This window comes from Hyla sarda, chromosome 10, assembly GCF_029499605.1.
Source record: "Hyla sarda isolate aHylSar1 chromosome 10, aHylSar1.hap1, whole genome shotgun sequence".
Lineage (NCBI taxonomy): Eukaryota > Metazoa > Chordata > Amphibia > Anura > Hylidae > Hyla > Hyla sarda.
Genome location: NC_079198.1, coordinates 88,919,339 through 88,929,559, shown reverse-complemented (window position 1 = coordinate 88,929,559; position 10,221 = coordinate 88,919,339).

Genomic DNA, 10,221 nt, shown 5'->3' with positions numbered 1-10,221 from the left:
CCAAGTATTGTACCATTTAGTACCTGTTAAGCTGTCAAGGTGCTCCATACCATCAAAGTCCAAACAATAGTATTCACCGGCTGGTGTTTTTAAAAAATAGAGTTTTTTCTGCGTATAGTTACGCATATTACTGCCCTCATCAGTGCATACCGCATAGGTACATCCAAGTATTATACCATTTAGTACCTGTTAAGCTGTCAAGGTGCTCCATACCATCAAAGTCCAAACAATAGTATTAACCGGCTGGTGTCTTACAAAAATACAGAGTTTTTGCCTATAGTTGCGCATCTTACTGCCCTCATCAGTGCATACCGCATACGTACATCCAAGTAGTGTACCATCTTGTACCTGTCAATCTGAAAAGGGCCTACATACTGTGAAAGGACAGCTGTAAGTATTCACCTGCTGATGTTCTAGACAAATACTGTTTAAAGAGTAGTGTAGCGTATTGTAATACCCTCATAAACGCACTAAGTATGTCAGGCAGAGAAGTGCCAGGACGTGCACAGAGGTGTGGCAGAGGCCTAAATACTTCAGGCACAGTTGGCAGCTGACTTGGGGCAAGTGGCAGCAGGAGTCGCAGCGAGAGGCCTGAGCTCCCATTATCAGCCAGCGGTCGTGTCTCCACCAGCAACCCATCTGCCGTTGTCAATTGGTTGACACGCTCATCCACATCATCACAAGTGACATTTGACACCCCCAGTCAACAGTCGGTGGGTTCCTCAGACACAACCCTCAGTTGGCATGGCCCGGGAGCAGTCCCTGTCCTCCCATTGCCTTTGTCCTATGCTGTTCCCTCTCCTAAAGAAATATCTTATGCTGTGGGTTCAGCTCCACTATTTACTGAGGACGATCTAATAGAGGACAGTCAGCAGCTACTGGACAGCCAAGAAGGGGAGGAGACACGCGCCGCTTGCTCCGCTAGGCGGCCAAGTAGTGATGCGGAGAGTGACGTGGTAGGCGGTGTTGCAAGTGTTCAGGGTCCTGAAGCAGATACTGTTGGGGAACCAGAGGAGGACATCAGTGACGTGCACACACCTGTTGATGATGATGAAGCCAATCGCAATTGGGAGCCGGGTGCAGAACGGCTTCATCATCATCAGGAGAAGAGAGTTGCAGGTTGCCCTTGAAGCAGTAAGGCGGTAGCACGGTTGGCAGTCAGCGTGGTGGCAGGAGTGGAAATTCAGGAGCCAAACGTGCCCGGGGGAAACCACCTGCTTCGCGGCAGCCTACCTTTCCGGAAGGTAGTGGAACAGGGGTTCCTGGAGACAACGCCAGTAGCAGTCAATTAGTGCGGACTACAGGTGGGAAAATCAGCTACTCGGCGGTGTGGAAGTTTTTCATAAGGCATCCGGAGGAGGTTCACGTAGCCACATGCAAGATCTGTCGGCAGATGGTGAAGCGTGGCCAGGGTCCCAATGTCAGCACCACGGCCCTGCGTCAACACATGTTTCGCCACCATAAAGCGGCCTGGGAGAACCGTGGCTCCTATGTAGTGGTCCAGCCTACTGCATCACCCAGTGGCCATCCGCTCCCTCCTTCATCCAGCCAAGGCTCCACCACCTCAGCCGAAGGGAGCTGTGTGTCAAACCCTCCTTCTGTCGCTCCTGCTTCTCCTGTTTTTAGTCAGCCATTCCGCCAAAAATCCATCGGCGTAGCCATGTCCAAGAGACAACAGTATGCGCCCACTCATCCAACGGCGCAGAAGTTGAATGTGCTCCTGTCCAAGTTGCTGGTGTTGCAGTCCCTCCCTTTTCAAGTGGTGGACTCTGCACCTTTCAGAGAATTGATGGCTTGTGCCGAGCTGAGGTGGAGAGTCCCAAGCCGTCATTTCTTTGCGAAGATGGCCGTACCAGCCCTGCATAAGTTTGTACAAGAGAAGGTGGGCCAGTCCTTGAGCCTGTCGGTGTGTTCAAAAGTGCACGGCAGCGCCGACGCGTGGAGCTGTAACTGCGGGCTTGGACAATACTTGTCTTTTACGGCCCACTGGGTAAATGTGGTTCCTGCACAGCCATAACAGCAACTTGGACAAGTCACACCGATTCCTCCTCCACGCTCTCGCTCCCATGCAGTTGGTCCTGTTACAGTACGGAGTCACACAGGGGAGGAACTGCTAAAGTTCATCCGTAAAGAAATCCGAGTATGGCTTACTCCACGAAATCTGGAAATGGGAACCATGGTGACTGACAATGGGAAGAACATCGTGTCCGCGCTGCGACAAGGAAGTGTGAAACATGCGCCCTGCATGGCACACGTGTTGAATCTGGTTGTCAAGCACTTCCTCAAGTCTTCACCCCATTTGCAAAACATTCTGAAAATGGCAAGGAAACTGTGCATGCACTTCAGCCACTCGTACACCGCCAAGCACACCTTCCTTGAGCTGCAGCGTCAGAACAGTATCCCACAACATAGTCTTATTTGTGACGTTGCCACATGTTGGAATTCCACCCTCCATATGTTGGACAGACTATGCAAACAAAGAAAAGCCATCACCAATTTCTTGATGATCCAAGCAGATAGGAGTACTCCCCTGTGTTACTTCAATGTGAACCAGTGGCAGCTCATACGGGACACCTGCCGAGGAGGAGGAGGATGATGAAGGGCAGAGCGGAGCACAGTTTAGGTTGGATGAGATGGACGGTGTTTCTAGTCATCCGACAGGAGAGGAGGAGCAAGAGCAGCCAGAGGAGCTGGAGGGTTATGAGGAAGGCGAGACAGAGGACCCAGACACACCGTGGCAGTATGCAGTGGAGATGGAGGCAGGTAGTCCCTCCGAGTCACTGGCGCAAATGGCACTATGCATGCTCAGTTGCTTGCGTAGTGACCCCCGAATTGTCAAAATTCGTCAGCGGGATGACTTCATAATCTCCACCTTATTAGACCCTCGCTACTGTCCCAGAATGGGGGCCTTTTTTACACCCACTGAGAGGGAGGACAAACTGACCTACTACAGAGAGATTCTACGTAGTCAGTTGGCCGATGCCTATCGGCCACATGGTCAATCCACTCGCAGGTCTGACTCTGGGGGCCCTCTGCGCTCACCTTCCACTGCCATGGCTGCTGGGGAGGGGAGAGGTGGCAGGAGCAGTACCAGCTCAATAAGCAGCAGCCTGAGTCTACAGTTGCTGATGAGTAGCTTTCTTCACCCGCATAGTGAAGCAACTCATCAGCAGCAGGTAGACATGGAGCAGGACCTGAACCAACAGGTGGTGGCATACCTTGACATGACCATGCCAACAACCATTGAAGATCCACTGGACTTCTGGGCAGCCAAACTTGATTTATGGCCGCAACTAGCAGAGTTTGCCCTGGAAAAGCTGTCCTGCCCTGCCAGTAGTGTGCCATCAGAGCGGGTGTTTAGTGCGGCCGGGGCCATAGTCACCCCAAGGCAAACTCGTCTGTCCACTAAAAATGTGGAGAGACTGACGTTTGTCAAGATGAATCAGGGATGGATCAGCCAGGATTTCCAGCCACCAATGCCAGATGCCTCAGAGTACATTTCCCAATTATGGTTGGTTATGAAACCCTCTTGGGTTATCAATTAGGGTTATGAAACCCTCTTTGGTACTGCCATTGCCTGCTCCTGGCTCATCCTGTGTCTTTCAGGAACTACTTGCCTCACTGATGCTTCTGACCTTGGGCCTTTAATTTTGGGAAGTTTAGCAGTAGCTTAAAACATGCTTAATGCAAATGTCAACATTGATCTTTAAATGTAAAGGGTTATGAAAGCCTCTTGGGTACTGTGAATGCCTGCTCCTGACTCATCCTGTGTCTTTCAGGAACTACTTGCCTCCCTGATTCCTCAGGCCTTGGGCCTTCAATTTTTGGAAGTTTAGCAGTAGCTAATACATGCTTAATGCAAATTTCAACAATGATCTTTAAATTCTCGGCGCTCTGCCAGGGACTTCTCCTACACCACCGGGGATGATCCGAGGACCTCACTAAACCATCCAATCAGTAGTAGAGACATGCGGTGTGTACAAAGGGCAGGGACTTAACCTGTTCAGGATGCCAGGTGTATGCTTACACCCTGCATCCCGAGTCCTTAAGGATGTGGGGTGTATGCATACCCCGACACATCGCCCAGGAGGGTACTGAGACCCCCCTATGTCGGCAATCGCAGAAAATCGCATGTCAATTCAGACATGCGATTTTCTGTTATTCCGGGCTGATCGGGTCTCTGGTGACCCGATCACCAAGAAAATAGGAATGATCGGAGCTGTCAGAGACAGCCCCGATCATCCTGAGGGCTACGAGTGAGGTCGCAGTGCTGCGATCTCCTCCTATCCCCTGCCATTTTTCAGAACTGATTCTGACCAATGGCTGAGCAGGACAGTGGGTTGCCATGGCAACCCCCCGTTCTGCCCACCCCTGGATGTCGAGGGAAACATGCACAGAAGATGGAGGCTGGGTTCCTGCAAAGAAGATGCCTGGGGACCCCCCGATCTTCGCTGGAGACTGCTGGATCCTGGCTCAGGTAGGGAAGCGACGGTGTGGGGGTGGGGGGGGGTAATTGAAAGTGAAAGTAAAACAATCTTTACTGTGGCAACCACTAGGAAGGCCAAACTGCAACTCCCAGCATAACCAGGAGTTGTGGTATGCTGGGAGTTGTGTTTTTGCTACATCTGGAGGGTCACAGTTTGGAGACCACTGTTACAGTGGTGCCCAAACGGTAGCCCTCCAGATGTTGCCAAACTACAACTCTCAACATGCCTGGACTGCCCAGGCATGCTGGGAGTTGTAGTTGTGTAACATCTGTCCCTTCAGATTTAGCAATTTTCATGAATTTTTTGAAAATTGCTGCTCTACTTTGAAGCCCTCTAATTTTTTCAAAAAGCAAAAATATGTCCATTTTATGATGCCAACATAAAGTGGACATTTTGTATTTGTGAATAAAAATAAAATGTATTGGGAATATCCATTTTCCTTACAAGTAGAGAGCTTCAAACTTAGAAAAATGCAAAATTTTCTAAATTTTCATGAAATTTGGGTATTTTTCACCAAAAAAGGATTCAAGTAACGCCGAAAGTTTACCACCAAAATAAAGTAGAATAAGTCGCGAAAAACAATCTCAGAATCAGAATATTCGGTAAAAGCATTTTCGCGTTATTAATTCGTAAAGCGACACTGGTCAGAATTGCGAAAAAGGGCTCAGTCCTGAAGGTGACAAAGGGCTGCGTCCTTAAGGGGTTAATGAACCCAAGCTTATGACCCGCACTTAGTTGTGATTCTTCTTTCCTGGCAAATAATTGCAATCCCTGATCCCTATCGCGAACGGGGTTCAGCGGGTTACCCGCACCTGTCGGTGAAAGATAGACACATGCTGGTCCGTTCAGTGTAGCGTGCATGCAGCCCCGGACATCTGAGGGCATAACACACCTGTTATTGCTCGATCTCGCGATTGATCGTGCAATGTAAGGGGTTATTAAAGCCTCTAGGGTACTGCTGATGCCTACTCCTGACTGCTCCTGTGTTTTTCAGGAACTACTTGACTTCATGATGCTTCTGGGCTTGGGCCTTTAATTTTAGGATTTTTGAAATACATACATACATGCTTAATTTAAATTTCAACATTTATGGTACAATGTATGGGTTATTAAACACTCTGGGGTAGTGTTTTTTTCAAATTTTCTGATAATTATCACTGTAATAAACTTGAATTTTCCAGAATAATAACCATTACACTATTGAACGCTTGTTGCGTGTGATTTTTTAAGTAAAATTTTCCCAAAAAATACGGAGAGGGGTGAACTCTGCTTCTTTATTTTATAAAAAAAATATTTTATAGAAGAATGTCTTTTGGTGGTCCATCGTCCTGCATTATAGAGTCTTCTGGACTCTTGGATATGCGCTTGTTCTTAAACAAAGGTACAAAAACCAAAAAAGGCCGGTCAGGGCTATGGAGACGTTGCGCCTACATCTTACGGCCACATGAGCCCTGTCGGTGCTTGTGAGATCAGGTCCTTTGTACCCACACGGCGGGGTCCGCGACACAAATTTTTATTTAAATTTCAAATAAAAAAAGTCACACATTTCAATGGTCTCCTCATGCTGCAGCCAACTCCGGGCTGCGTCATTCTGGTAATATATAGAGAGCACAAAAATGTTGTCTTTTTTATTAGGGGTTGTGAAGCTTTGGTGCGTAATCATGCATCAGCCAACTCCAGCCTGTGTCATTCAGGCAATATATGGTTTACTGATGGCGCTGCTGGGCCTGGGTCTGGAAATGTTACATTTTCTCATAGGTAGCACCCGCTATCCAAAAGTCTTCTTCAGAAATTTCTACAATTGTTGTGTTTTTTGGGGGGATTGTGAAGCGCTAGTGTGTACTCATGCATCAGCCAACTACAGGCTGTGTCAATCAGGCAATATATAGGTAGCACCCGCTGTCCTAAATATTCTGTTATTTATTTATTTTTTAAATTATTGTTTTTTCTTTGGGATTCTGAAACCCTGGTGTGTACTAAATGCTGCTTCCTGCTAAAATCTGTCATCCCGTTGGTCCTGTGACAGTGTGCTACTCCACCTCCACATCCTCCACTGTGTCTTAAGCCTCCACTGCCCGGAAAAGTGTCAGTGGCCCTTCAGCATACAATGTGTGTGGGTCACTGCTGTGTCACGCTGTTCTTCACATGGTTTGCCTTGGCGAGAAGTCTTGGAAACAATGGCCGGTCAGGGCAATGGAGACGTTGCGCCTACATCTCACGGCCACATGAGCCCTGTGGGGGCTTTTTGGATATGATCCTTTGTACCCACACGATGGGGTCCGGGACACTCAAAGTTTGTTTAATTTTCAAATATAAAAATGATGGCGCTGCTGGGTCTGGTAATTAAAACATTTTTCAGAGGTAGCACCCGCTATCCAAAATCTTTTTCAAAAATTTCTAAAATTGTGTTGTTTTTTGGGGGGGATTGTGAAGCCCTGGTTTGTACTCATGCATCAGCCAACTCCAGGCTGTGTCATTCAGGCAATATATGGGTTACTGATGCCGCTGTAGGGCCTGGGTCTGGGAATTTCAAATTTTCTCATAGGTAGCACCCACTATCCAAAATCTTTTTAAAAAATGTCTAAAATTGTGTTGTTTTTTGGGGGGAATTGTGAAGCCCTGCTTTGTACTCGTGCATCAACCAACTTCTGGCTGTGTCATTCAGGCAATATATGGTTTGCTGATGCAGCTGTGGGGCCTGGGTGTGGGAATTTTAAATTTTCTCATAGGTAGCACCCGCTATCCAAAATCTTCGGTTTAAATTTCTTAATTCATCTTTTAATCTTAGGGTTTGTGAAGGCCTAGTGCCTTCTCATGCTGCTGGCAACTCCGGGCTGTGCCATTCATCCACTATATGGTCTCCTCATGCTGCCAACACCTCCACGCTGTGCCATTCAGCCACTATATGGTCTCCTTATGCTGCCAACACCTCCATGCTGTGTCATTCAGCCACTATATGGTCTCCTCATGCTGCCAACATATCCATGCTGTGTCATTAAGCCACTATATGGTGTCCTCATGCTGCCAACACCTCCACGCTGTGCCATTCAGCCACCATATGGTCTCCTCATGCTGCCAACACCTCCACGCTGTGTCATTCAGCCATTATATGGTGTCCTCATGCTTCAGCCTCATCCAAGCTGTGTCATTCAGCCACTATATGGTGTCCCAATGCTGCCAACACCTCCACGCTGTGCCATTCAGCCGCTATATGGTCTCCTCATGCTGCCAACACCTCCACGCTATGTCATTCAGTCACTATATGGTCTCCTGACACTGATGTCACCAGAAGGCTCTGTCATTGTGCTGCTGTGCTGCAGTAATTCTAAAATCGATGCCGGTAATCTGCATGTTATTCTGAATAACATTATTATTTCACTACCCCAGCACACTCCATATGCGTTTTAGAACACAGCAAAGTGTTCTTTACCCCTATAGAAGCTGTATGTAGGGTAGAAATAGCCTTTTTTAATATAGATTCACCGCGAAAAAATTTGGATCGATACAAACTTTTTTGGGAAAATTCGGCGGATCAGCCGAATCAAATTTTTGAAAAATTTGCTCATCTCTAAATATGTTATTCATTTAAAAAGTTGAACAAAACAGTTATATGCCAGGTTGGTTATGTTTATGGTTTCTATTCATTGTCTTGCTATGTCAAGGTTGTTCCTCTTTTGAAATAAACAATGCTCTCACTTTGGGGATGAACATCAACTATTCATGTAAAGATGTAATAATTCAATGTGAAAACACTGTATTGTCCTCCATTTCTGATCCCAATAACTTTTAAATATTTTTGTACACGGGGCTGTATGAGGGCAAATTTTTTACTACACGTGGAAAACACAGAATATAGGCTGCGTCATTCTGGTAATATATAGAGAGCACAAAAATTTTGTCTTTTTTATTAGGGATTGTGAAGCTTTGGTGCGTACTCATGCATCAGCCAACTCCAGCCTGTGTCATTCATGCAATATATGGTTTACTGATGGCACTGCTGGGCCTGGGTCTGGAAATGTTACATTTTCTCATAGGTAGCACCCGCTATCCAAAAGTCTTGTTCAGAAATTTCTACAATTGTTGTGTTTTTTGGGGGGATTGTGAAGCCCTAGTGTGTACTCATGCATCAGCCAACTACAGGCAGTGTCAATCAGGCAATATATATAGGTAGCTCCCGCTGTCCTAAATATTCTTTTTTTTTTTTTTTTTTTTTAATGATTGTTTTTTCTTTGGGATTCTGAAACCCTGGTGTGTACTCAATGCTGCTTCCTGCTAAACTCTGTCAGCCCGTTGGTCCTTTGACAGTGTGCTACTCCGCCTCCACATCCTCCACTGTGTCTTAAGCCTCCACTGCCCGGAAAAGTGTCAGTGGCCCTTCAGCATACAATGTGTGTGGGTCACGGCGGTGTCACGCTGTTCTTCACATGGTTTGCCTTGGCGAGAAGTCTTGGAAACAATGGCCGGTCAGGGCAATGGAGACGTTGCGCCTACATCTCACGGCCACATGAGCCCTGTGGGGGCTTGTTGGATTTGATCCTTCGTACCCACACGATGGGGTCCGGGACACTCAAAGTTTGTTTAATTTTCAAATATAAAAATGATGGCGCTGCTGGGTCTAGTAATTAAAAAAAATTTCAGAGGTAGCACCCGCTATCCAAAATCTTTTTCAAAAATTTCAAAAATTGTGTTTTTTGGGGGGGGGGGGATTGTGAAGCCCTGGTTTGTACTCATGCATCAGCCAACTCCAGGCTGTGTCATTCAGGCAATATATGGGTTACTGATGCCGCTGTAGGGCCTGGGTCTGGGAATTTCAAATTTTCTCATAAGTAGCACCCACTATCCAAAATCTTTTTAAAAATGTCTAAAATTGTGTTGTTTTTTGGGGGGAATTGTGAAGCCCTGCTTTGTACTCGTGCATCAGCCAACTCCTGGCTGTGTCATTCAGGCAATATATGGTTTGCTGATGCAGCTGTGGGGCCTGGGTGTGGGAATTTTAAATTTTCTCATAGGTAGCACCCGCTATCCAAAATCTTCGGTTTAAATTTTTTAATTCATCTTTTAATCTTAGGGTTTGTGAAGGCCTTGTGCCTTCTCATGCTGCTGGCAACTCCGGGCTGTGCCATTCATCCACTATATGGTCTCCTCATGCTGCTGACACCTCCACGCTGTGCCATTCAGCCACTATATGGTCTCCTCATGCTGTCAACACCTCCATGCTGTGTCATTCAGCCACTATATGGTCTCCTCATGCTGCCAACATATCCATGCTGTGTCATTAAGCCACTATATGGTGTCCTCATGCTGCCAACACCTCCACGCTGTGCCAGTCAGCCACCATATGGTCTCCTCATGCTGCCAACACCTCCACGCTGTGTCATTCAGCCACTATATGGTGTCCTCATGCTTCAGCCTCATCCAAGCTGTGTCATTCAGCCACTATATGGTGTCCTCATGCTGCCAACACCTCCACGCTGTGCCATTCAGCCGCTATATGGTCTCCTCATGCTGCCAACACCTCCACGCTATGTCATTCAGTCACTATATGGTCTCCTGACACTGATGCCACCAGAAGGCTCTGTCATTGTGCTGCTGTGCTGCAGTGATTCTAAAAGCGATGCCGGTAATCTGCATGTTATTCTGAATAACAGTATTATTTCACTACCCCAGCACACTCCATATGCGTTTTAGAACACAGCAAAGTGTTCTTTACCCCTATAGAGGCTGTATGTAGGCT